This window comes from Siniperca chuatsi, linkage group LG2 (genome assembly GCF_020085105.1).
Source record: "Siniperca chuatsi isolate FFG_IHB_CAS linkage group LG2, ASM2008510v1, whole genome shotgun sequence".
In the NCBI taxonomy this organism is placed as follows: Eukaryota; Metazoa; Chordata; class Actinopteri; order Centrarchiformes; family Sinipercidae; genus Siniperca; species Siniperca chuatsi.
In genome coordinates, this window is record NC_058043.1 from 34,939,008 (window position 1) to 34,966,184 (window position 27,177).

General features: G+C 45.1%; 1 long non-coding RNA gene across 2 annotated transcripts; it reads left to right on the forward strand.

Annotated features, from left to right (window-relative positions):
• Positions 1 to 1,144: 1,144 nt before the first annotated feature.
• LOC122864422 lies at positions 1,145 to 26,742 on the forward strand. Of its 2 annotated transcripts, XR_006375218.1 has the most exons (3): positions 1,166 to 1,659; positions 3,175 to 3,325; positions 17,972 to 26,742. It is a non-coding gene; the product is annotated as an uncharacterized LOC122864422 (long non-coding RNA). The 2 variants fall into 2 exon arrangements; XR_006375217.1 differs by lacking the exon at positions 3,175 to 3,325 and having other exon boundaries at positions 1,145 to 1,659.
• The last annotated feature ends 435 nt before the right edge of the window (positions 26,743 to 27,177 follow it).

Genomic DNA, 27,177 nt, shown 5'->3' on the forward strand with positions numbered 1-27,177 from the left:
TAATCAGCTCCTCACTCTAGCTCCATATTTAGCATACAGACATGAGGGTGGCATCGATCTACTCACTTTGGCAAGACAGTAAAACTGTATTTCCCAAAATATTGAATTATTTGAAACTTGATTCCACCAGAACAGCTACTAAATAGACCTTGTGGTGAGATTGTTTAGTCGACTACATTTCCAAAATCAAGACTGAACTTTCAATCTCAATTAACCAAATGTTTCAAAAACAGTGCTTGGAGAGCACATTTTACCGCCCAAACTGATTAATTGGTGCTTGTCGGCAATTTATGTAATCTTGTTAAAATAGTCAAGTTACCCGATTTAATTGCTCAAAACATGGCCGCTTCTTCTCCAGTGATTGCGGATAGGAAAAATGCTGGACTCTCTTTTATGATGTCGTCACAATGCGTGAGAAATTTGTGTCAAAATAACAGAAAAGTTGTATTTATGAAAATGCATTTTCATTCGTTTCTTCCCAAAGCGTTTCAGTCTGATCTGACAGGACTGTAATCCATGTTGACTTGACTCGTTTCATCTGACTCATATTGACTTTATGACAAAACAGATTTGAGCTGTGTGTCACATTTCTCACATGACGGTCTAAATTCTGTTCCAGACACTTTCTCAACCTCCTGAGAGGGAAATTCTCGGGGAATCACTGAATCATACTTTTTCTTTTCAAACACAGAAGTGGAGCTTGTAGCTGAAACAGATGCACGTGTGCGTCGCTTCAGCTACTTTACCAGAAGAAAAAGCTCACATGCTCGTACTCGTGCGTACAGATACACACTGAAAGGACCCGAACACACACACATAGACACACATTGGTGGGGAACAATAGAGGGGACACCTGCTCGCCTGATACTCCCTCCTCCGCCTTCTCTTCATCCTTTCTCCCTCTCCTCCATTAGGATTCAGTTCAGGGCTCTGCTCCGTCTCCGTGAGTAAGTTAGCCATGCGTGTCATATCCAGTGAATGATAATGAACTAAGAAAATGTGTGTGTGTGTGTGTGTGTGTGTGTGTGTGTGTGCGTTAGGGGGGAGGAGAGGAGGTGACATGCTTGCTGAATCACTCCCTCTATCCCTCCATCCACCTATCTATCTATCCATCTATCTATTCCTCCTCCTCCTCCACCTCTTCCTCGTTGGTGGTGTGTTGGCTAGAAGGACGGCCCCTGTGCTCTGACACACTCACACACACGCAGACACACACCTCCGCGATGTGTCACTACCAATTCCACCTGCCTCTTACCGTCATTCCCCGCTCGCCGTTCCATCTACCTACACTTGCTCTTTTCCCTCCTTTTTTTGCTCTCTCTCAGTCTTTCTCTCCACCCCTCCTTGTCCTCAACCCCCCCCCACGCTCTGTGTCACCGCTGCCGGGAAGAAAGAAAAATGCTGCAGCCGACGAAAGTGAGAAGAGAAGAGAGAAAACATAGAAAAGAGCCAAAGAGGAGAAGAGCTGGAGTGTGTTTGGAGCGCAGCGATGCCTCCATCCACCCGGAGCCGGACTCTTCTTTGATGGAATATCCCGGACGGCCGAGGGCTGAAGGAGGGAGAAGAGGAAGACGAAGGAGAAGAAACAGCTGAGAAGGAGGACTGAAAGAAGAATAAAGGGCTTGAGACGGCAGGACGGCCATCGCTCGCCTCAAGAGGGTACGGAGACACAAAACAAATCAAAAGAACTAAAAAACACATTCTTGCCAATCATTTCTCTAACAACTTCAACTCCTCTGTCCCTTTTGGCATTTTTCATATGGGTTTTGATCTTCCTCTCTCTCACTCTCTCTAGTACACTCTCTAGCTCGCTCGCTCTCTCTGCTGAGCTGTGTCCACAGGCTCTGTTTGGGATTTTGACTAATTGTGAAACTATTCTCCAGACTCGAGCGGAGAAGAGACTTTCTCTTCCCTCCATTTCTTTTTCATTCTAATTAACTCCCCCCTGTGCAGACCCTCAAAGAGCCTCTCTCTCTAACTGTAACTCTGTCTCCCTCTACCTCGCTCTCTGTTTTTTCCACTCTCTCCATCTGTCTGCCTTTGAGAAGCAAATAATTGGATGTGGAGATTGGCTTTTCTGTGGCTGGATTCAGGCTGTACGGCACTTCACACACATACAAAAACACAATTACACACACACACACACACATACACCTGGAGCTCAGGGTGTGTGTGGCTGTGTGTGTTTGTGTGTGAATGTGAGTGCTGGTGTGAGCTGGAAACACTGCAAAAATCTCCTTCTTATCAAGTCATTTGTCTGTAAAGGAAAAGTCCGGTGTCCTTCTACAGTTTTCTTATTGTCGACAAATGTCACGAAAAGACCAAAACCAACCAAGTGTTAGTGCGTCTTTCAGTACTTTCCGACTTCTCCACTCTGTCTGTGACTCGCCAAGATGAAGATGTAAATCTTCACAGATATGTAGTTTCATTTTAAACGAAGCCTAAATAATTTGCTTAAACAGCTGGGCATTGCAGTTTTGGCAAATGTTACTAAAAAAGGAGTAAATAGTTTTGTTGGGTACTATTTTCAGCCGCGAATGAATACACGTTGAAAGTGAGAGAATAAGAGAGAGAATTCGGGAACTTGAGTGGCCGAGAGACCTTTGAAGAGATTAGTGGCAGAGGTATTTCTCTGGAGAGAGAGAGAGAGAGAGAGAGAGAGAGAAGCAGAGATGAAGAGGAGGCTTGAAGAGCTTCTGAGACAAGAAGACATGAGAAATGCTGGCGAGCTACAGGCTAGCTGATTGAGTGGAGGACACACACACACACACACACACACACACACACACACACACACACTTACGAGAGATGGAAAGCGGCTCTCGCTAAACTCTCTTCTCTGAGACAAGGCACCAAATCTCAAGTGACGAACAGAAGACCCTCCAGAGCCTTTACACACACACTCCCTCAACACACACACAGTCACCTTAACACGTTCTACACACTCAACACACACACATACACACAAAACCACAAATGGAAGAGGGACTCCGCCTCAGTGGGACCCTCTTCATGTTTTATTTTTTCAGCCACTTCTTTTCTTCTTCTGCTGTATTTCATTATTCAGCCAGTCTCTCTCTCTCGTCCTCTCTCCTCTTCACCTTCCCGCCCAACTACACATCTCCCTCCTCCCTCTCTCCTCCTCCTCCTCCTACTGCTGCTGCTGCTGCTTAGCTCCATCCAGTCCAGTCTCATTGTCCTCACACACACACCTCGCCACCGTGTGTGTGTGCGCGCGGGTGTGTGCATGTGTCTGTGCGGGGACGGGGCTGCAGCCGGTCATTTCTACCCCACAGTGCAGCGGAGCGCCGGGTTCCCCTCTGAGGTGAGTGTTCCTTATCTCAGAAACCCACTTTTCACTGTTTTAGTCTGCACTTTAGTTTCTAACGCTCTGAAAGTGTAGGTATGCTGTCTGATTTCAGTTGTAGAGGCAGTGAGGCTGTGTAGTGCGTGTGTGTTGTTTGTGTTAACACGGGTCAAAGGTGCTGGCGGTGACATTTGAATGGCTGTAGGATTGGATATGGAGCTGAGATTGTGGCTCAGGCTCGTCCAGACGGTTAGTGTGATTGTGAGTGTGTGTGTGTGTGCGTGTGTGTGTGCGTGTTGATCCGTGTGTAGCCAGAGGGTGAGCTTAGCTAAGTCTGTACGTGCTCTGCTTATGAATTACTGACCACGGCTTGAGTCTTACTCCCCGCTAGTCACATTGAGCATGCAAACACTCCCTTTAGTTTTTTCCTCTTTTCCATCTATCGATTTCTTTTTCTATCTTCCTCTTTTCTCATTCTGTCTGATTTGACTTCAGTCACTTAATTGGCATTCCTGCGTATTAGAAACCAAACTGCCAAAGCCGTGTACCAAATACAAATTCTCAGACTACCAGCCAACAGTTTATATGTTCAAATGATCTCTACTTCTTTCACTGTCTTTCTTTCTCTCTCTCTCTCGCTCTCTCTCACACACACACACACACACATATACACACACATATACACACATTCCATGGCAGATTTAAATATTTCCCGGCGGAGTTGGAGGGTGAACAGAAATAGATCTAATTCTAAATCAGGACGGCGAGCTCGGCTCAGGCAGCCTCGCCGCCCTCCCTCCCGTTACAGCCAGCAGCTACAACACTTGCTCTCCAAAAAAAAAAGTTCAAAGATTAGCTGCAAATTTACCAGTGGAATGATCTGCAGTGAATATGCTGCGACAGTATGAAATAGCAACACTGAAACGTTGCCAAACCCCACACACTTTGGCCTCAGTGCTGGACACGGGAGGCGTGAGGACAAAAGGGCGTCTCACGATGCAGCTTTTGGGAATGAGGTGTTTTTCGTCGATTTGCACTGCGCCACCCGTGTAATGTTTAGAAAAAATAAACACAGGAGATGTTAAAGTGCCTGATTTGCTTCACAGAAACTTGACTTTCGAAAGGTTTCGGGGAGTTTAAGCTGTATGGATTTGTCTGTTCCGGCTCTTGGCTGCTACAGTAGCTGGCTGCGCTGGAGAAAGCAGCCGGATTAAGCCTCTAAGACTGGAGTTAAGATACAGATCTTGAGTTGATGAGTTCCTAGCTGCCTGTCTACTTGCCTACCTGTCTGTCTGCCTGCCATGTCTGTGTGTCAGGGCTGACTCCAGAGCAGCGATGGGATAGGTCATGGCCCACCAGCTGCCTGCAGCGGACCCGGAGAGGGACGGGAAGACGGAGATGTGGAAGGGGAGGAGGAGGGGGAAGACAGGAGAGCAGGTTGAAGGAATGTGTGTGTTCATATGTCAAAGTGTGAGTTTGTGGTGGCAGTGTGAGAGATAAAGCAGGATGGGGGTGGAGGGGCGGGGGGGGTAGGATAAGATGTGCTGAAGGCTGGATAAGCAGCACCTGGCTGGAGAGAGAAAATAAAAGATAAGAACGCACAAAGAGAGATGTGGGGATGTGAGGGTGGGGGTTGCAGAAGTGGGTGAAGCCTCCAGTATCTACCTACAGTCAGGACGGACGTCACATCAAAACCCACTCATCCTTTAACTCGCTCCTCTCCCTCCGTCTCCCTCACTAACCGCCCTCTTCCTCTCTACTCTCTCCTCTTTTTCTTTTGACAATGAGCCGACAGCAAAGAACAAAAGAAGGCCTAATACATGCAAACCCTCCTCTCTCTGCAGTCAGGAAGGAGAGGAGGAGGAGGAGGAGGAGATGGGAAAGGGAGAGGGATGAGTAAGGCATAACATGTAAGGCGATTGCGGTAATCAAATTATATATTTTTTTTAAATAAGCTGCAGTGTAGTTACTCCAGAAAAGTCAAACTGTGTACGGTGTACTTCTGAAAAGATGGCAAATAACAGGGTGAATTTTGGGATGCAAAATGTCATTTAACATGCAACCGATGATTACATTCTACATTTGAGACGTCCAGGTGAGATTCTGTCCTCACCTGGACACTTGAAACAACCAGTGTTTGGTCGCTTGAACAACGACTTTCCTCGCTCATAAACAAAGGCGAAGTAGCGTGACGTTCTTATAGTGGCAAGAAAACCTCCAGGCGAGGAGGTTGGGACGGTGCGTCTGCATCGCACACCAGAGACTGTGATTCGCATCCATCCGTTTAGCAACAGCTAACGTTGCTTTCTTTTAACCACGCTTTTAGCAAGTGGTGTTAGTTGCCTAAACTTAACCAAACCTTAACGAAAACTACAGTTTATTAGAACTTGGGTTTTATTTTGTAGCTCTGGGCATCACTTCTATCCATCATAATACTATTGTGTTCGCATTCATGCCATATTGTTTAGACCATAATTACGAGCAACCAAGTCTACTACAGAAGTGGCAAAATGCCATTAAAAAGAAGAAGAAGAAGAAGCTGTCAAATTTTGCAATCATCATTTCCGGTAAGTGCACAACAGCTGTGTTCAGTCTGAGACAACACTACCCGTCAGAATACACACACTACGCAAGTGAGTACATAGTGCACCCAGCGTACTACGGGGAAGTGTAAGAATCAAGGCTTGCAGCTGGGGTAACCATACTGGAATAATGTGCGAACACCCCCAAAATAGACTAGCTAACATTGACCCAACGTACTGGCCGTAGTTGTGCGCACTCACAGATTATTAGCGATATATGTTCACTTTTGGTATTACTTTAAAATAACCTGGTAGCGAATCTTTCTAAACCATCGGTTGGTTGCCACCCTGTCTGGTATTCTGACTTTGTGATTGTTGCCCCTTTGGAGCTACGTTTAGCTGTTAGCACGTCAGCAGTTACTTTGGTGAGTACGAAGTTATGACAGCTATGTTAAGAACTGACAGAACCAACGGCTGGAGCTACGAATAGAAAACCCCACCTTGTTTTTACTTCAGGTTCAGTCATAGCAATCTTTTTTCTATCGGATTATCATATGTGTCGTTTTGCGAGGCAGTGACATATAACCTATTTAGTTGTTTAGTTTGGAGGACTTTACTTACTATTTAGACTGATAAAAGTAATGCAACGATTAGTTGGTATGTCAGCACTATTATTATGTAAATGTTCATTAAAAAACAACAACTGCAGAGATTGTGCTATAGATGTAAAGTAATTATGTTTACATGCAAGTTTAAATGGGTAATTCATGGATGCTGTGATTATCTAGCGTCTACAGGATTACTTGTCCCTGTGGCTGGCCTCACGCATTCAGCCTACTCGACAATTAATGGTTGCTGTGTATTACACATATTAGAGACTCCCATTCACACACATGCGGTGATCACACTCTGGCAGGGATTTTAGCTGCGGTAATTAAAGAAGCGTTAGCGGTGAGTGAATAAAACATGCATCAATCCCTCTTCCCTTCATCTGAACTCCCCTCCTCCATCCTCTCCTGTAGATGTCTTTCTCTCCCTACCCCTTCTCTTTTATCTCTTTCCTCTTATTCTTCTTTATCTTCTCGATTTCTCATGCTGTTCTGCTTTTTCTTTTCTTCCTCCGTCTCCTATTCTTCTTCTTCTCTCTTCTTCCCTCTTTCCCCCCTTTTTCCTCCTTCATCATTGTCTCCCTCCTCTTACTCTTCACCTCCTCCTCCCCTCTCACTCCATCCACTCCTCCTCCTCTTCTCTCTCCTCTCCATCATTCCCCAGAGGTGAACCAATGTGTGCAAGCTGTTGCAGCAAGGGCAGCGCTGGCGTAGATACAGCTAGTCTAGCAGGGATGGGATAGTCAGTGTGTGTGTGTGTGTGTGTGTGTGTGTGTGTGTGTGTGTGCACATATAGACACTCTTTCTAGCACACCCACACTCACTCACACACACACATGCCTCGTAGACACTGCAGGTGCTGCATCAAGATTAATGAGCCGTCATTAGCCAATCAGGTCAGGCAGTGGGAGGGCGATGGAATACCAAGGAGTGAGATCAGCCAGTGGAGGTCAAGCCTCTGACAGGGGAGATGCATGTATTTATGTGTGTTTCTCTGCACAGAGATTGAGAAGGAGGATTCCCTGATTAGATGTGAGCAAAGTTTTCCTCTCCTCCTCCTCCTCCTCCTCCTCCTCACTGCACGAGCTTCCCCTTCCCTTCCTTCTTCCATCGCTGTTTCTTCTGTTTTTTCCCACCAGCGCTCCTCTGGGAAGCGGAGGAGTGCTGAAGATTGTTGTGCTGCCATTTGACGGCCTAATTGGTATCTCTGGCCCGTTGTTTATTTCTTCATCGGCGACTCATCAGAGCGAAGGAGACAGAGGTTGAGGAGAAATTCAAAGCGTTTCAGAAGTCTAGTTTCCAGCTTGGAATTTCTGCAGGAGGAAAAGGTAGATGTCATATTGTGTTTTTTTCTTTTCTTTAAGTTCCCAAAGCACTTCTCCAGGGAAAAGGTCATGAAACCAATTAGAGAGAAAGTTAGACTGGCATATATTCTCCTTACAGCACTATAATCAATGTGTGTGTGTGTTTGTGTGTGTGTGTGTTTGCCTTCTTAACATTTACACTACGACTAATGCAAATGGATTTATGCATAAAGTGCTCATTCTCACAGCCAAGGTGCTGCTGGGGAGGAGGAAGGTAAATGATTAACCCCATGGAAAAAACCCTCTAATCTCCCTTATTCTCTCCCTCTCTCTATGAATGTGTGTGTGTGTGTGTGTGTGTGTGTGTGTGTGTGTGTGTGTGTGTGTGTGTGTTGGGGGCTTTCAGGATGGCCGCTTGCTTTCTTTGATCACTAATCCTTTCTCTGGCCTGACTTTCTGTCCCTCGTTCTTTTTTTCCTCTGCCCATCTCTCCGCTCTCCTCTCATCTCCTCGCGCGGCGCGTTGCCATGTCTGCATTGTGAGCAGCTTACAGGCGAATATCTAGGCCAGGGTGCCCTCTCTCTCTCTCTCTCTCTCACTCTTTCTCACTCCTCTGCCTCTCGCTCCTGCTTTGCTATCCTCTGTTTTCTTGAGCGCTTAAAGGATAGGTTTGGATTTTTAAAAGTCTATATTAATTCAACATTCATGTGAGTTATTGTAATCATTCCTTCTCTCCTTACGAATCTTTCCTAATGCGACGTCACTGTAAAAAAAGGAGTTCTGGGTGTGTGCAGATGTGAGGTGAAAATGTTATAACTTGAGGGGAAAATCCATAGTCCTAGTTCTGTGCAAAAATATAAGCTGAGACTTCAGCAAAAGGAAGTTAGCCAAATTGAATGGGTGTTTTTCAAAGTTAGTCCTTTTCTACTATATTCCCTATTTGTGTTTTCCTGGACTGTGTCTTCTTGCTAAGCCATGATGGAGGAATACTGATTTTCTGGGCAATAAACCTACATATGACGACCAGGGCGAAGATTCCCACTTAACTTGGCTAACCGAGACTGCTGGGGCCTCATTTTAGCTTCAGCTTAACTCAAGAATGACTGGATTTTGTCCCGTGTCATGTCGCTGGGAAGATGTGGAATGTGAGTATTGTAGTAAGATAGACTTGAAAACATCGTAACCTATCCTTTAAACATCATTTTGGGCTGAACGTCCTCCCTCTTTCAGCAGTCTTTCTTACTCTCTCTCTTCTGGTATTCTCTGCACATCCCTTCCTCCCTTTCTCCATCTGTCTCTCTCTCTCCTTCTCTCACTATCACTGTGACCTTTCTGTCCTCTTTTCTCTTGCTTTCTCTCTCACTCACTATCTGTTTTTTTCTGCTCTCAGTTTCAGGTAATCTGTCCAACCAGCTGAGGCGGGAAATCTCTCGGCTGCAACACACACACACACACACACACACACACACACACTCTCTCTCTCTCTCTCTGTCTGTCGCTCTCTCACAGTTCACAGCCCCTCCTGCCAATGCCTTACAGCATTATTTTTCAGCACGTTCATAACTTCATAGAGGAGCTCAATGGTTGGCCAGACAGTTGTAGTGCTAGTGCGACCTCTTAATCCCCCTGCTCTCTGCCGTCTCTCGTTAAGCCTCGTTCCCCACTGGGAACCTGGAGGTCATAATTAACGTACCTCTGGTAGACCTCGGGAGCACCTCGTTGGCTCTCTGTAGTTCTGGTGTCGCTCCACAAGGGGGCAAGAGAGATACTTATAGAAGCCGACACAAAGTTTATTTGTCAGCAGCCTTTGGGGAGTTAAGAGACAACTTTTCTAGTGTAACACATGCTGAGGTTGCATCCAATTATCACCATTACTGTACCATTTTTCCTCCACAAAAATACTTAAAACGGCAGTGGGCGTCCATTGATTTGTATAAATTCTTCTTCATCCCCATCCAGAGTTCCCTGACAGTTTGTTGTAAAGACCAACAGGCATATAATCTTGCCGGCACTGTCTTGTGTCTTGTACTTGTCTGTCACACCTGACCCCGCCTAGCTTTGATCATGGGTGTGGTCAGAGGTTAAACTGTGTCCAGTCACATTTAAAGCAAAAATGTTTAAATCTGCTCCGAATGGAAAAGCTGCAGCTGATGGCCGCCTACCATTCCGAGTCTGGTTCTGTCCAAGGTTTCTGCCTCTTTATGGAAGTTTTTCCTTGCCACCGTCGCCAAGTGCTTGCTCATGGTGGGATTTGTTGGGTCTCTGTAAATAATATTATATATATATATATAATATTATATTAGAGTACACTCTAGACCTGCTCTATAGGAAAAGTGCAACGAGATAACTTCTGTTATGAACTGGCGCTATATAAATAAAATTGAATTGAATTGAATGGAATCTTACAGATGAGGATAACAGTGCACACTTTTGTACTCTCATAGAAGTGTTGTACAAACCAAAGAATGAAAAAAGAGCTTGAGAGAGAAGTTCTAATCCTTCCTAGTTTCTCACCTCTGCACACCTGCCCAGTAACTGCGTAGAGGGGGCGTGATTGTTGGATTGATGGTTTTGGAAAAATGTTTGTTTGTGGGACATAGCACTCGCAATTCTGGCGTCTGAAAGGTGCGTGGGAGTGCGTTTCAGACGCTGTTCTACTACGACTGAAGCCTACTGACCCCATTATAACACTTAACCACTGTAGTCAGTGCAGCAAGCTTTTCTGTTCCATACAAGATCCAGTTTCTCTTTAATGCTGAAACAATTACAAGATTAATCAATTAGTCAATTGACAGAATGTCATCAGCAACAATTTTGACAATCAATTCATCATTTAAGTCATTTATCAAGCAAGAATGCCAAACACGTTGCTGCATGTTTTTCTGCTAAATGAGTAGTAAATTAAATCTCTTTGGGTTTTGCACTGTTGCTCTGGGAACTTGTCATTGGCATTTGTCACTACTTTTTGACGCTTTAATCAAAAAATGATTCAATAATGAAAACAATCATTAGTTTATTTAGTTTAATACTGAGTGTTAAGGTCATACTTTTCACAAGCTCAGTAAATAACATTTGCACCAGATACTTTTAGTTCCCCGTGCGATCAATTAAATGCCATTTTCTCTTTGAATAAGTTGGGTCACCTCACAAAGTGTGAACACAAGTAAATGCCACAATATTCATAGACATTACTCAAAATAACCTGGATTGCAGTGCGAAGCAGTGGAAGTATCCCACCCTTGTGTTTCACTTCAATATTACAGTAAGTAACTTTTAAAAATAGGTACATAGGTTCACATCTTGTGTGACAAAATGGACATATCGATCGCCGTCCTGGAAAGAAGGCGGAAATATCCAGGCGCAGGTGGAGTGGTGTGTGTGTGTGTGTGTGTGTGTGTGTGTGTGTGTGTTGGGGGAATTTGGAAATGTGTGTGTGTTGAGGAGGGCAAGCACAAAGCACTGGCCTGTGGAGAAGAGAGAGAGCTCCTGTGTGTCACCGAGTCAATAGGCTCTTTGTTCACTGGGACTGGGAGACAGTTAGCCATGAGGACAGACTGATACTCCAACACACCATAGTGTACCTGATCCTTCTGCACACACACACACACACACACACACACACACACACACACACACACACAAACACAGGTTTGTTTCACTATCCCCGTGGGGACAGTCATTGACATAATGCTTTCCCTGGCCCCTCACCCTCCGAACCTTAACCATCACGGCATGGAAATTAAAACCAAGCCTTAACCCTCAAAAAGCCGCCTCTAGCCGTGGGGACCTCAAGTTTTGTCCCCACAGTGACACAAGTCCCCAGGATATAGGAACATGAAACACACGCACACACACACACACACACACTATTCAAATACCATATATGTCATTCAATCTCTGTCCACTGTTCCTGCTTTACCTTCTTTACCACCTTATCAGTTTTTCCCTGACTTTCTCCTCTTTGCTCCTCTCTTCCTTTCTCTCTCTTTCTATACATCTATCCATGTTTCCCTCCCTCTTCATCCCACCCACTGCTGGCGTCGTTGTGTTGGAACAACAGAAACGGTTTCCCTGTTTTTTCAGCCCTCTCGGTTATCTAGGCTGGGGGGTTGGTGGGTGGGAGTTTTTACCTGAGAGCAGGACAGAGGGCATTTTGTGTTGGACAAGGGAGCGAGGGACAGTGAGAAGCAGAGGGAAAAGAGGGAGGTGGAAGGGTGGGTGGAATGGGGGGAGACAAGAATGCAACTCATACAGGTAAAAGCTATGTGCAGGTACCAGAAACAAGAGCAGGAATCCAGGACACACACTAGTTTTAATATCCATGTGATGGTAAAGAAAGAGTGGAACTGGGGCTTAAAGCCAGAAAAGAAGGACATGGACAGGACGATCTGTGTGTTTGACTTGATCAGTGATAAGTGGCAGGGAAACGGTTCGTGTGGCCACACAATGACAGAGTGAGGGGAACTCGGAAAAGATTGCTGCTGATACAACAAATACAAGATGTAAGTAAAATGAAATCTGCAGGCATTTTCTCTCCTTTTTATGAGCTTTTTTTCTGCTTTTAAAAAGTAATCTGTGAATTCTGTGAGTCGTAATGGGCCTCACAAGCGTACCACCTGCAAATAATGACTTAAAAAACTGTAAAGCAAGTGCTTCGGGATTCAGAATATTCAAGGCCATTGCAGAGTAAAACTTGTGGTTTATACACCAGTTAGAGCGAGTTGTTGCCTGCTTGATGGGAAATGTTCTGGACGGGAGGTTTCTCAGTGGCTGCTTATATTCCATGAGTCGAAGTCAGGCACATGTCAGCATGAATCACACTCACATACAGTGTGTCTGCTTTGTGTGTGTGTGTGTGTGTGTCTGTCCGAAGGCAGGCATGGTATAAATAATGGATAAAGGTATAATAAGCTTTCTGTGGAACGTCTCTGGGCTGTTGACCGTTGGGATCAGCATTAAGATTCTGTTACTCAAACTCAAAGGCACAACACTCAGCTTATCTATTGTTCTATGCACACACACACACACACCCACACACATTCAAGTTTGAGTGCACACACATACGCGCATGCTCACACGTTCTCACACACTCACGCAAACACTGATCGCCTTATCTCGTCGTCCAAACAAGAAGATAACAAATAAACCACATTGTCTGTTTCTACAGAGGATCTCGATAAGACACAAATCAGCTTACACACACATACACGTACAAACACACACACACGCATAAACATATACAAGCACATACAAGGAAAGAGGAAGAGCGAGTTTTCACAAGGTGGAGGTTGAAAAAGACAGACTAAAACAAGGATGGATGACTTTGACATTAATCCTACCTGCCCCTCTTGCTTTATTCTCAAAACCTGCGTCTTTCCAGCCCTCTGACTTTCCCATTCCCATGCTTGTTGCTAGAGCAGCAGGGATTCCCCTCCCAACTGAAAAGTCGCTCTTTGTTCCCCAGATACAGTGGAAATATACAGATATTGTGCTTGTGTGTTTGGTTATTAGCAATCTTACAGGTGTGTATTTGTGTGTTTTTGCCTTTGATCTTAAAGGAATAGTTTGGGACATTTTGAGAAATGATTCACTGTCTTGCTGAGAGTTAGATGAAAAGAACAATACCACTCTCACGTCTGTACGGAAAATATGAAGCTTCAGCCAGCTGCCGGTTAGTTTAGTTTAACACAAAGACGGAAACCAGGTAAAAAAAATCTGCCTACCAGCACCTCTAAAGCTCTCTAATTAACGCATGAAATCTTGTTTGTTTGATCATCTAACTCTCTGTAGATCTGTAAGTCAAACGCATTTCCCAGTATGTCGAACTATTCCTTTAAGTGATATGCATTTCTAAAGGCCGTTTCCCAAGAGTTTTGTGTCATGATGGGATCAGATTTCACAATATCATCCTGATTATGGCCCAACCCAACAGACGTAGGACATCAGGAGGAAAAATGAGCATCGGGTGTGGAAACTGATCGCGTGTCATCGTGGAAGACAGCCAGTGCAGTAGCTGGGACACTTCACGACTTCTCTCGCCTAGATTGACAACTTCTACGGCACGTTCTATTGACCCATAGGAGCACAGAATACTTTTCCACCAAAAACTGCAAACATGGTAAAGCAAAAGAGGAATGATGTTGTTGGTGCCATCAGATGGAACAACGAATATGGTCAAGGTCCAGCGTGTAGTCTACCATGTCCCTAGGCCAAATCAGAGCAAGACTGTTACTCTGTGATTGCCTAATCTGACTCAGTGACCATCTAGAAAGACAAAAATATTGTGTACTCTGATCAGACATCAGTTCGTTCATGGATGATACTGTATTATGTGCATACCTGCCAACACCCGTTTTTCCCGGGTTTCTTCCATTTTTCAAGGCCATCTCCTGGCGTCCTCCCGTTTTGTTGTTTCTCCCGGCAAACTCCTGTGATTTGCATGGCCCACAAACTTTATTATGAAAACACGGATCCAAGGTTTGTATGTTTGTCTGACGTTACCCAAGTTGCCAGATCGTCTATGAAACACAATTCTACACACACAATCCACACACTACATACAATTTCAACCCGTCTGTCAGTGCAACCTGGCAACCCACAACCTGATCCAAGGGGCGTGTGCGCAGCTGCTCTTTGCGCATTCCCTAACTGTCCACCAGACGCCCTCAGACTTTTTCACCAGACTTCCTCATTCACCTGCTCACCTGTTCTCACTTCCCTCATCAGTCACTCACTACATATACTAACCCAGATCCTTTGTTCCTCCGTCAGTTCATCCTAGTTGCTATGTTGTTGTCTGGTTTTTGCTTTCGAGCTTCTGCCACCCCAACCTGAACCTACCTTACCTACCTGAACCTGAACCTGCCTGTAAGCTATTTTGGTCATTAAACCACTGATTTCATCCTGCCGTCTCGACTGTCTGCATTTGGGTCCTTCCCCTGTTGCCACTCTCCCTCACTGTTGTGACAGTATCAGTAATTTTTAACTGAAATTGGGTGTTATCAAAAAAGCATGTTAATATAGGACAGGAATAGTTTAATAAAAGTTCAAAGTATTAAATTCATCGGCGATTCCCTTTTTCACCAACCAGAAATATCAGTCTGACCCTAGTTTGTATCCCACCATGGTTGGTTCACGTGTGGTGCCACGCTGTACTCAGGCCTGTGGCTGCTCATTTATGTGTGTATTTGTGGATGCACGTGGGCTGCTTTGCCTCCTTCTCCCTCTCTCTGTTAACGTTGACTCATCCATTTTCAGCCAGTTAATAATTCAGAGGGTCTGCAGGCTGTGTTTTCATCTGTCTCATCTCTGCGCTCGCCTGTGAAAGAACCCCTAGTAATTACACACCACCAAAACAAGACACTGACTCCTGATGGCTGGCAGCCTGGCTGGGGATGGAAAGCGGGCAAGTCGGGAGGAAAAGAAGAAGAAGAAGGGAAGCAAGTTAGAGAAGGAGAGATCGAAGGACAGGAGGGGAGGGATTGGAGGACACACAGGAGACAAGAAGGATACACGGTGGAGAGAGGTGTCTCAGCACTGTTGTAAATCCTCTGCAGGGCCTTGTAAGCTGTCAGACAAGCTGAGGGTGTTAAAGGCACGAAGTGAGAGAGCTACACACACTCATGGACACACACACGAATGATTGTACAGAGAGAAAAGTTTACTCCTGCTACCGGCGTGACTGGCTCGCTGCTGTGTTTTATGGCTTTCTATTCCTATGTGATTTTCTCTGGCATGTCACATAGGGTCTAAAGCCATTGGGTACAGAGTGGGAGATCTGCAGAAGAGGATTAGATGGAAATATGGAGAGACAGAGGAGGGATAAAAGAAGAACATGTGGAGGTTTAATGGCATATATGTGCGCACACACACACACACACACACACACACTCACACACGTATACACTGCATAGCCCGAGGCATTTTTGTCTCTGCTTGCAGGCAGCCCAGTCTAGCTCAGCTAATTGCCCCCATATGAGACGGTTGAAGTGCCATCAATCCCTAAAGCCACACACACACACACAAACACACACATACACGCATGAATGCAGACATTTATGTTTGGTCAATACATTTTTGTCACCCACTCTCTCCCACTTGCATTACACACACGCACACACACACAGTATACACTCCCCAGCCAGACCTGCTGGTGCTGCTGACTCAGGTTGGTATTTAATGAAGCTCTCAGTTTCACCTCGCGTCTCCTAATCTCAGTGCTCGTTTGTGATTGGCTGCTAGCACGCTAGCGAAAAATGTTAACGTTGGGAGTTTATTAAGCCTTAAGACTACTTCTGGCTGAGTGTGAGTATGAAAGTGAGAGAGGGAAGGAAGAGACGGGGGGGGGGGTTGAAGAGCAAATACGGATGTGCGGAAAAATGTGAGAAGAAGCATAGTGGTAAGGGAGTTTTTCTCCTCGTTGAGTGACAGAGCTCAATAGTCCGCCATGCCAACCTTTACCTCAGTGTATGTGTGTGTAGGTAACTTTCTCCGCATTGAGTTTCTTGCTGAGAGCACTGCAAGAATGTGAAAGACAAACACATAGACACACACACACACACACACACACTGCCTTGAGGATTATATCCACAGCTGTGTGTTATGTGTTTACTGGATTACAGTAACAGTTTTCCGGCTGTAGGCCTGTAGTTTAATCTCAGATGATTTGCAGCCATGTGGTTGCACGTATGACGATATGTTCCGGCCCATGTAGCCTTCAGCGTTGACCATGACACCGTCAGAATTAGAGAGCTCTGATTCCCTCTGGTACCTCCAGACCGTGTTCCCATAGTGGCTCCTTTGAATTTCCATCACAATCTGGATTGGAAACTCCATCTGGGAATTAAATCCATACCTCACCTATAGAGTTCCATCGTGTGAGGAGTAATTTTAGGCGTCTAGAGATGAAGTAAATGAGTAAAGTACAGAGTACGGAAGTAAAAGTCATGTTCATTTTAATGTCAGGAGCACTTCAAGGTTTCGATAGACACGAAACTCTGAACTTATAAATAGATAGATAAAAAGTTGGAGGTACAAGCCTATGTACATGAAAATGTGAGGAGAGAAGTCAAATATGACAGCCAAGGAGCATTTTGATAAGAAACATCCATTCACCAAGCTTAAAATTGTATTGCGTTAATGGAAAGCAGAAGGTAATATTATGATTTGCAGATAGATGGTTTGCAGTGTTTTGTTTCCCAACCCTATCGCCAGACAGAACATTGATTTTGGACAATTCTGCAAAACCCAAGATTACGTCTGTTGACGACGATATTTCACACCCAATACCAGTGTTCTACAATTCTCACTTTCCACAATAACTACAGTATGGTTATGTTGGGGATTGTGGTTATGGCAAATAAACTATAGTAAAGCTATGGTTAGGTTTAGGCAACTTAAACACTTGGTTAAGGTTAGGGAAAGGTCGTGGTTAGGGTTAATAAAACGGTGAATGTTAATGGCCGTTTTCTACATGAGCGTTTCCATCATCCCGAACGCCACACCCGTACTTTCTGCCTTGCTACATAAAAGCCACAATACTTCCTGCGCTGGCACTGAATGTGCTTTACAAACTAAGTTGATAAGTGCAAGATGAATCCAGAAAAACTGAGAGAAAAATATAAATTGATTTTTAAAAATAGAAAAAGATGGCACGCCGTTGTAACATCTTCATGTTTTACTCAAATATAACTGCTAACATGTTTCAGCCAGAGGCCTCCCTCAGTTGTTCTCAAGCTGATTTGACTATTTATCTTGTGAAAGTCTTCACATATGTGTTGATACTACAGTTCATTAGGTAAAATTGACCAATGTGTGAGTTCAAAGTGGCCACTACAACAACAAGATCAGTGCTAGACATCGATGCCTGTATTGTACTAGGAGGCACGTTTGCTGAAAGCACCCAATGCACAGGATGAAATGGTAACTACTTCTTAATTTTTATTTTAGGCAAGTCCTTCGGGCAAACCGGAAGTGAATCAAATTAAGCCAAATAAGGCAAAACCTCTTCATCATAGAGTTCAGTTTAAAGTCGTAATCAGAAAACTCACTATGCCTTAATATGCATAAAAGAATAAAACCCCCTTTCTTCTTCCTTGATTCCGGACATCCATGTGTGTTCAAAAGACTTCTTAGGAGAAAACTCCACAAGAGCAGTGTGATGTCTTGGCAGATTGCCAGATGAAGGAGAACATTTTAACCCCCTCCTCTCCTCCCTCTCTACCTCTGCAGGATCCCGTGGATGCGGTGCGTCAGATAGGCCATGCCCTTCACCTGTGCCTGCTTCTGTGGCCTGAACGGCTTCTGCCGCAGACGGAAGAAGAAGAAAAAGGAGCAAGTGGAGGAAGAGGAGGGTGAGGAGGTAGAACGATGGAGGGATCAGGAGACAGAGGTGTGACAGTGGCGCTGTCAGCTGCACTCTCCTCACCTTCACCGGGGTTTTATCCTTTAACAGACTGGGATGTGCGACCCGGGTTACTGCTGCTCAGGGCAGACTGTTTGGGGAAACTATGACAGGGATGGTAAAGGGGCTTCAGCATGCAAAGGCTTTTATTGAAAATTCTGAATTAATCAGGCATTTGTGAACCAAATACTGTGTCTTTTCCAATAGTATCTGTGACTAAGGTTTTAGGTTCTACTCATTTTCTACTTTTTAAACTGCCTAAACTCAACGACAGCAACGCTGTCTCGAGCCATATTCCTCAAGATGAATCCGATTGATGAAAATAAAAGCCTGTGAACTCTGAGCTCATCCCCATTGCCCATCCCTGCAGCACTCTAATTTCCCCTTGGCAGCTGACTGAGAACTTTGCTTCTGCTGATGTGATTCCAAAAAAACATTTCTTATCTATTTGATTCATGTCTCGCCATAGCTGGTGTACTGTATGAGGTGTGAAGAGACGTCGGGCCCTAGAAATCCATTATTTCTCTCAGTCACACCTCTCAGCGACGCCTCATCTCTCCCTTCTCCCCCTTAATCGCAGCTCCACAGAGGCTGAATTGGAACCAAAGCTCGGCAGAGCTCTGCACCTCCTCAGCTACCTGCTTATGTCAGATCAACTTAGTGAAAACTTCAGCCAAGTGAGAAAGTGTACAGTAATTTCCAAAGTCACCCATGGAGGGCCGGAGCCCATCTCGGTTTTCACGCTGAGCTGGGCCCAATCTAAAGCCGAGCAGCTGTCCAATCAGCAGCTTAGCTGGAGTGTGAAGATAGGAGTCAAGGGTCAGAATGAGCAACAGGGCTTGTGAGAAGTCCCTCCTCTGATGCTGTAGCATCTCTGTCTCATTAATAGGCAGACAAGTAATTGCAAACACACAGATACTGATGCAGACCCATCAATTAATGTCCCCCGGTGGGACCGGAGTGTCTGTCCGTAAATGCCACTGCAGTGCGCTTCCAGCTGTCACCTGTGTGAGTGTACGTCTCTGAAAGCGTGTGTCTGTGCGCTTGTGTTTCTTCTTGGCTGCAACAATAGACTTTCAAACCTGAAACAAGTGGTTAAGATATCTGTTCGGCTGCTATAGAACTGCCTTTTCAAAATGCACACGGAGACACAAAGACGCACACACAGGTCTCATTAACGTGTGTGATTATGCATTGCACATCCAGTCAGGCAGTGGAGATGTAATTAACCTTTTCCAGCAGGAAACAGATGCCAGGATGTCACACAAGCACACACAATGACACACACACACACACACACACACACACACACACACACACACACACACACGTCTGCTGTCAGGGAAACAAAGCCAACATCACGGTGTCACGGAAACAAAGCCCCAAAAGCGCCGCCTGGCACTCTGTGATAATCCCCTCACGCATATTTACATTCAGGGCTTAGAATACGCCTCGGTGCCGCCGTCTCCACCCGCCGCCGCACTCCGCTCCCACCCCCTGCCTCCGCCCATCCATCCTCTCTCCCCTCTCCGTCTACCTTTCGTCCTTCCACCCGATTCACCCTTTTTCTTCCGCTATCTCTTCCTCTCCTCCATCTTTTACATCTCTCCCAAAACTCTCTTCTTCATCTGTTCATCTGTTTATTATCAGTGGATAGTACATGGCCTTGCATGGCAGCTCCCATAGATTAGCCCCCCTTTCTCTGAATATCAGGGATTTCTTCAGGCAGGCAAAAAGCTGCTTTATGTCAGATTAATGGATGGCCCTGATTGTGTCTGTTGGTGTGTGTCTGTGCCTGGGTGGAATAGATTGTCTGTTTACTCATTCTCAAAGCCATTTCACAGTGTAGAGCACCTATTATGATTCACTGTGTTACGACGCAGCCCTAATGAGAAAGAGAGGGAATGAGAAGAGGGGTTGGAGGAGGATAGGAGAGGAAGAGAGAAAAGGACGGTAATGAGAGCGAGAGTTGGATGCGGAAGAGAGGGGCTAATGCTAGAAAGAGCAGTCATGCTAATTGGCTACAGTGGATAACTTTCTGAGGCGGGGGATGAGTGTGTGTGTGGTGGGGGGGCAGAGAAAAGAACAGCCTGATGTGTCGGCATTACACTCGTTTAACGCTCTCTCCATTTCACCTCTTTAATGAGAGGAATATTCGCTCCAGTAATGGTGAAAGACTTGAAATTGGTAACGATTTGTTGCTCACACACACTTGGAGGTGATTTTGGGGGGGGTGGGTGTGTGTTTTCCCTCAAGCACCACAACCCAGTCCTTTATGGATCATGGCAATTTTCAGGGATTGTAACTCAAGGACAAACAGCTAAAAATAGAGGGGTGGTGCACGACTCCTGCGATAGCGGGGAGGGGAGGAGGGAGGGGTGTGTGTGTGTGTGTGTGTGGGTGGGGTTAGCGAAAACAAGTCCTGTCGCATTAGATTTGGGTCAGAAACGAGGGAAGAGCCAAGGAAGCGGAGAGTGTTACAGACGGTGGCTGCTGCCTGTGCCTCTTGCCCGTCTCCTTCAACATCTCCCATTTACCCCCCACCCCACCTCTTCTCTCCAGAAAAGATGGTGAACTGCTGGAAAGACAAAGGAGAAGTAGCAGGGCAGAAAAAAGAGGGAGAAGGGAATGTATAATGTGAGAGAAAGAGAGACTGAACCACAGAGAGGTTAGGTAATATTATAATATTAATATATGCCTTTCTATCCAAGGCTCTTTGCTGTATAATGAGTGCATACATAAATTCATACTATTAAAGATCGCAGCAGGGAACGAACTCTAATGGTAGAGCCTTGCTCTTACTTCTGGTCTGAGTCAGAGGGTCTAAAGGAATAGTTGGACATTTTCAGAAACACGCCGATACCACAACAATACCACGCTCATGTCTGTAGGGAAGTGGGAATCGATTAGCTTAGCATAAAGACTGGAAGCAGGTGGAACTCTGGGCAAGAAATTGAATAAGCATATTTCCCAAAATGTCAAACTGTTAATCCAGTGGGTAGTGTGTTGGTTTACCCTCTGTATCACACAAGGAATTGACCCCTGTCCATGATAGTGCCTCGCTCAAGGAAAAGAAGCCCCTCACCACTCAGGTCCCATTGAGGAGTTGAACACTCAAGTGCAGAAAAAGGTGCTTTCAGGCACCAAATGCTACCGCTGCGACTGCCACCCGGCGACCTGGAGCCCGTTTCACAAAAGCGATTTGCGAGTGCTGCTTACATGCAAATCTCAAATGGTGGCAGTGTCATGTTTCAGAAATTGCAGATTAATAGCAAATTGCAGATACATTTCCAAGTCCTACAGGGCTCTCGCGCGCTCAACACTGGGTCACAAGTATGGCGTTTATTTTGATTAGTAAAACGTGTCAAAATGAAAGCACAAAGGAAATGAGCTCATGTTGAAAATCGCAGCTTACATGTTGCAAATTTGATCAAAGTATAATGTGCTTTAGACTGCTGATATCCACCTACTTTAATGTCATCACAAGTTAATAGAGTGGGTGGTGGTTCATTCTTGACTGTGGAAACTAAACAAAAATAAAAAATAAACCCAAGGTCATCACCTACTAGCTGATGAAGACATCTCATGGACTTCATCAGCAGATGCAGTTTGATTCCTGGAGCACCTAAAAGTGATTCTTGATCAAAACTGAGCAAATTCCGTTTGCGGATGAAGACAATGAGATACAGCTGAAAGTAAGTGGACCTTGAGATAGAAATTGAGATGTTTTTTAAAATATTACATTTTTTGTGAAATCATAAGCATTGTTTATTGGCCCAAACTGGATAATCGAACCTTGAGGCTGATGTGTATACTTCAGGGTACTCAGATACCAAATGGGTGTTCTGGTGGCTGCAGCATCCCCACTTTGATACTGGTCGGCAATCATTATTGCATGACATGAAAAATAAAGTTCAGTTATCATCAGCTCAGGCAGCAGTGGCAAATAAGCCAATCAATGGAGGTAGCGGCGGTAACGGCTCGCCATCTGAGAGCACCTATACGAGCAGTTAGGTTCATGACAATGTCAGTAGCTTTATTCAGGGAATGGAACCCTCAACCCTCAACTCTACTATAAAGCTCTTCTACCCTCCAGCGTGTCCTGCCGTGCATCAGCCTGTCGTCCCTCCATTGCTTTCTCCTTCCCTCACCCACATCTGTTCTCTTTTTCTAATGAAGAGGAAAGTGATGGTCCCACCAAGGCTAATTAGGAGGACTGAGATGCAGAGCGCTGATAGACTGGTGATAGAGTCAGGGGGGAAGCGCCAACACCGACCGCTTAGAGCTCCCACCACCAGAACTGGAGCATCAGAGGAGGGAATGGGGAAAAGGGATGCCGAGAGAGGAGATAAAAACGAGTGGAGGAGGAGTTGTTGGGGGGGGGCATATATAGTGTAATTGAGACTGTAATGGGTTTTGTCAGGGTCAAGTTAAAACGGCTTCGGTGAGAGAGGAAGAGAGGGATGAGACGATGGGAGAGGAGAGACGGGGCCAATTGGAGTCAGGATCCCGGTGAGGAGAGGCCCTCGTCCATGCCAACCTCACCTGATTGCCAATTTGTGCCCGTCTACAGACATCAAACGCCAATTCTAGCCACACGCAGACACACAGACGCCACTGATTGGAGAGTGCTAACCAGCTAAAAACACCCATACACATTCAATCACACACATGCGCGAACTCACGCTGACAACCCACCTACGCTGGCTGATTGGACACATCGAGCCCCTTAACAAGGTGTCCACGGTGCAGACCTAAGCCGTGTGATTGGAAGATAAAACTGCTGCCGTTAAATATCTAATTCTCCCCCGTGTCTAGATGAAAATAAGGTGCAGCGCTGATTAGATTGCTGCCTGCTGTGCCAACCTCGGGTCTGCGCCATGTTCATTACCAGCCCTCACCCCCAACCCGACCAATCCTATCTCGATTTGTGTTCTCCTGCCAACCCCAAATACTCTATTTGTGATGGAAAAGCAATTCTGACACCCTCGAGAGTTGAGGTCGATGAGGAGTGATGAAATTGAGTCGAGTAAAATGTATTTATAAATCACTGTTAAAGCTGCACCTGGCAATTTAACATGCTGACAGCCCCGAATGGCAGCGAGACATAACTGATTGAAATTTAGGATCACAGTACCTAGAAATTCTGTTAAAGCGGAGTCAGTAAATGTCCCGCTCTTGGTCCGGAGAGGGTGGAGGTGATGAAGAGGTTCAGCCATCATCCTGGGGACAAAGTTCTCACTCGGTGCTGTTTAGGACTTTGGCTTTTTTTCTGTTTGGTAGAAAGTGTGGCCTGGGGGAAGGTTACACTCTACTTCAGTGGATATTTTACAGGCTGAATCAATGTATTCAATTTTGACTGGCCAATTAATTAATAAACTATTAATTCCTGGCTGTGCAGAGAAAACAAAATTTGATTAATTGAATTTTTTCAGATAAACTTAACTAACTTAAGTGTTCCTTCATGGGCCTAGAATATTGTCCTACTTCTTGGGCTAAATAAACCATTTAAAATCCCATTGGATTATCTGAAATCTGCATCGTCCCAACGCTGAAAACATGCCTGTTTTTCTTTATAGCTCATTAAAAGTTGACATTTTGGAGATACATGGTTTTCATAGATCAGAGACCTTCATGTTGGGAAATAAAATGTACAGACAATATAGCTGAACAGAATAAAGGGGCACTTCCATAAAGTTGGGAAAAGAATGGTCAAAATCGGCCAAGATTTAGTCTCTAGTATGAGTCAAGCTCCAGAAACACTAGATCCTACATTAGACCCTGCCTGCCTCCGAACTGCCTACTTCTTTCGAAAGAAAAAAGTCTTGAAAAGTCTTAAAGTCCAAATAATTCAAAACCTTTTGTGACTTTATTTTTGGTGTCGGGTTGAGGGTGTCCTGGGACTCGTGACCTCAGTATTTCTAAAATCCTAAAATGCTCCACTGCTGAAACACCATGATTAGGTCTAATAATTATATTTTGCAAGAACAAATACAGCATCAAAGCACCAAAAAGGAACTCTTCTGATTTAAATCCCTCACGTCTCTCCCTGGCCTTCACCGCTGACTGGAAAACAAAAAAATGTGTAAAAACAAGGCATTCCACCAGCTCAGATGGCTCGGGGTGACAGTAGGCGCAATTTTGTGGAACATTTGCAATTAACAGTTGGGATCTAAGATTTGTGTTTAATTTTTCAGTGCACCACTTACTGCATCTGTACATACTCACCAGGAACATTACTGGGACACTTTGTGGAAAGTCACCTGGTTCGCTGCCACAGTTTGGGTTTCAGAGCAGTTTTGCTTAACAGTCTTTAAGTGTCACAATTCAATAGGGGTAATGAGAACATTTTTTTTAAACCAGCAGCAGAGTCAGCAGCAATTCATGTCCAGTTCCAATGCTGAAAACCTCCTGGAGTCTCCAGTTTTAGTGGGCTGAAGGTTAAAGGAGGTGCACATCGAGATGGACACTATATTTTGCTCATCACCTTTAACACAATCCTCCATAACTCTTAACAACTTCTACAACTGCTCCAGGCTACCTGAGCTCACACACACCACTTTCAGCCACTGTAAGGCTATTTCATATTTACCGTCAGAAATGTATATTGAGCTGAACAGAGAAAAACGTTTCTAATTGTCGGGGGCATTAACTCTGATGCCAAATCACCATCATCAATGGGAGATAAATCAATTTCTCTCCCCTTTTTTTCTTCAGCCCTTTCTCTTCATCCTGCCCCACCTCCTGTTCTCTCTCACACTCTTTATCATCCACACTCACACTCACACTCACAGTTCGACTGGAGCGGGTCGATACCGGAGCGAGTATTGAGCAGTGGCTGTGGTCTAAATGAGAGTTTGATTTCTCGAGGGGTGTTAGTCCCTGTAACCATGGTGTTGAGTCGCCATCAGAGACCTCTTCGCCAAATGCTCATTGATGAAGTGCGTGTGTGTGTTTGCGCCGCGAGTGCTTCGCTTTAAACACCTTTTGATTTAGTTGTGCTCAGGAACAATACTTTTCATTAGAGGCTGATAGCATTCATTAAGAAATTTCAGCAGGGCCACTAATGAGCTGAACTGCTCTTGAACACTTCATTCTCCTTGAAAAACAGTGAAGCGCGGCATCACACAAACACACACATAGAAAGACAACACTTGTCTTGTCTTGACACACTTTGTGTCATGTGAGCCTATTCCTAACATTTACTAAGCCACTGATATTGTCTAAACCAACAAAAAACCTGTTCCTTCGATCCGATACGTGACCAAAGCCGTTGAGCACATAGCAAACCACTCTGCGCTTTCCGGAATCCGTCCATTAATGCTGCTTCGCTCTGAGCGTCCACACTTTGAGTGTGTTTGACGGGATTTGTGTTTGTTGTTTGCTGCATCTTGCAAATTCTTTCACCCCTGTTAGCCTTCAGTGCTCGCTGCCACCCAACAACACAACAGCCTGTTTGTCGGCATCTGAGTGTGTGTAATGCTATCTCCGTTTTCTATGGAGGTTTTATATTATTCATATCTCTGGGCCTTTGCGGCTGGGAACAAGCGAGGCAGAGCTGGAGAGAGAAAAAACGGGGAAGGAGGAGGGACCTTTGACAGAGTAGCATTGACGAACAGCTCGACATAGTGAGATACATAAACATGAGGTCAGAGAGTATCGCAGTGGGAGACGGAGAAGGAAGAAGGAAAAAGGGCAAGAGAAAGAAAGTGTGTGAGAGTGAGAGCAGGGGAGAGACAGATATACTGCATCAGAAAGGTTGTCTCTCGCTGACAAGCTCTCACTCTGTTCAGGAAACCCACCAATCAATGCTTTGGCACGGCGGGGCACACACACACACGCATCAACCTGTGAGGTAGCGTGTGTGTGCGTGTGTGTGTGATGGAGGAGAGTGTGTGTTTGAAATGCAGAGCACGTCAAGAGTCCTAGGGAGCTCCTTTTGCAGCAAAGCCTCATTAAAGAGACACTTGCCTTAAAGCAAGGATATACTGCCAGACCACACACACACACACACACACACACACACTCGACACCAGCAGCAGAGATTCACTCAGGCTAACAGAAAGTGATGCACACGCAGAAGTGGCTTCGGACAAATTGAATAGAAATCTCTGTGAAGAAATAACGTGGAGCAAATGGAGGAATAAATGCGGTGTAGTAAATGTCCTCCACTCCAGCCCTTTTTTCCATTTCCTCTCCTTGTTCTCCATATGAATAAAGTTTAATTTATCCACAGCTGCCCCTCCCCCCATCTCACACTAATATTATATTCATGTATATTTGATTGTGTCAACTCTGTGGAGATTGGCTATGCTGTATCTTGTGTGCCTTTTAAAAATGCATCTATGAATAAATAATGTCTGTATCTGCTGATTGAAAAAGCCATATTGCCAGAAAGCCATGATGAAATGATAATGTAATATCTGTCCCTGTGTTGAATAAAGCAAAGCACCCTTCATCCTTTCCCCTTTTTTAATTCTCTCAGTAAATGAAACCCAAAGCTTTGCAACTGCACCGTGCACTGCCTGATGCCATTCTCTCGTATGGTTTGCACTGCTGCTCTGAGTGTGTTTTAATAAAGAGAAAGCCTCTTTCTATACATCTGAGTGCTGTGTGCTTGTTTTGGAGTTATTAATAAAGAGAAGCAAGCCGTTTCCCCGAGCGCCTCCCCTGCTAATTGACAGTGATAGCAGAGACTCGTCTCCTGGGCGGCTGTTGGGAGCCTAATAAAGATGCATTACTACAAGGATGTGAGAATGATGCAGATCGCGTGCCCCCCCTTCTCCCATTCACCCCCACCCCACCCGCCATCTCCCCACGCAAGCTGATTAAACTGATAAATTGCGCCAAAAAGAGGGAGAGAAGGGGATGTAAATAATGAAATAGGAGCGAGGTGAGAGCAGAGGTGGGGAAAGCCACGCAGAATTGAGATAGAGGAGAGGAATCCCATTCGGAGCAGCTCATGGCTAATGAATAAAATGCTAAGTTTGATATTGCCTGCTTAATTTCACAAATTCTTAATTGGCATGACATT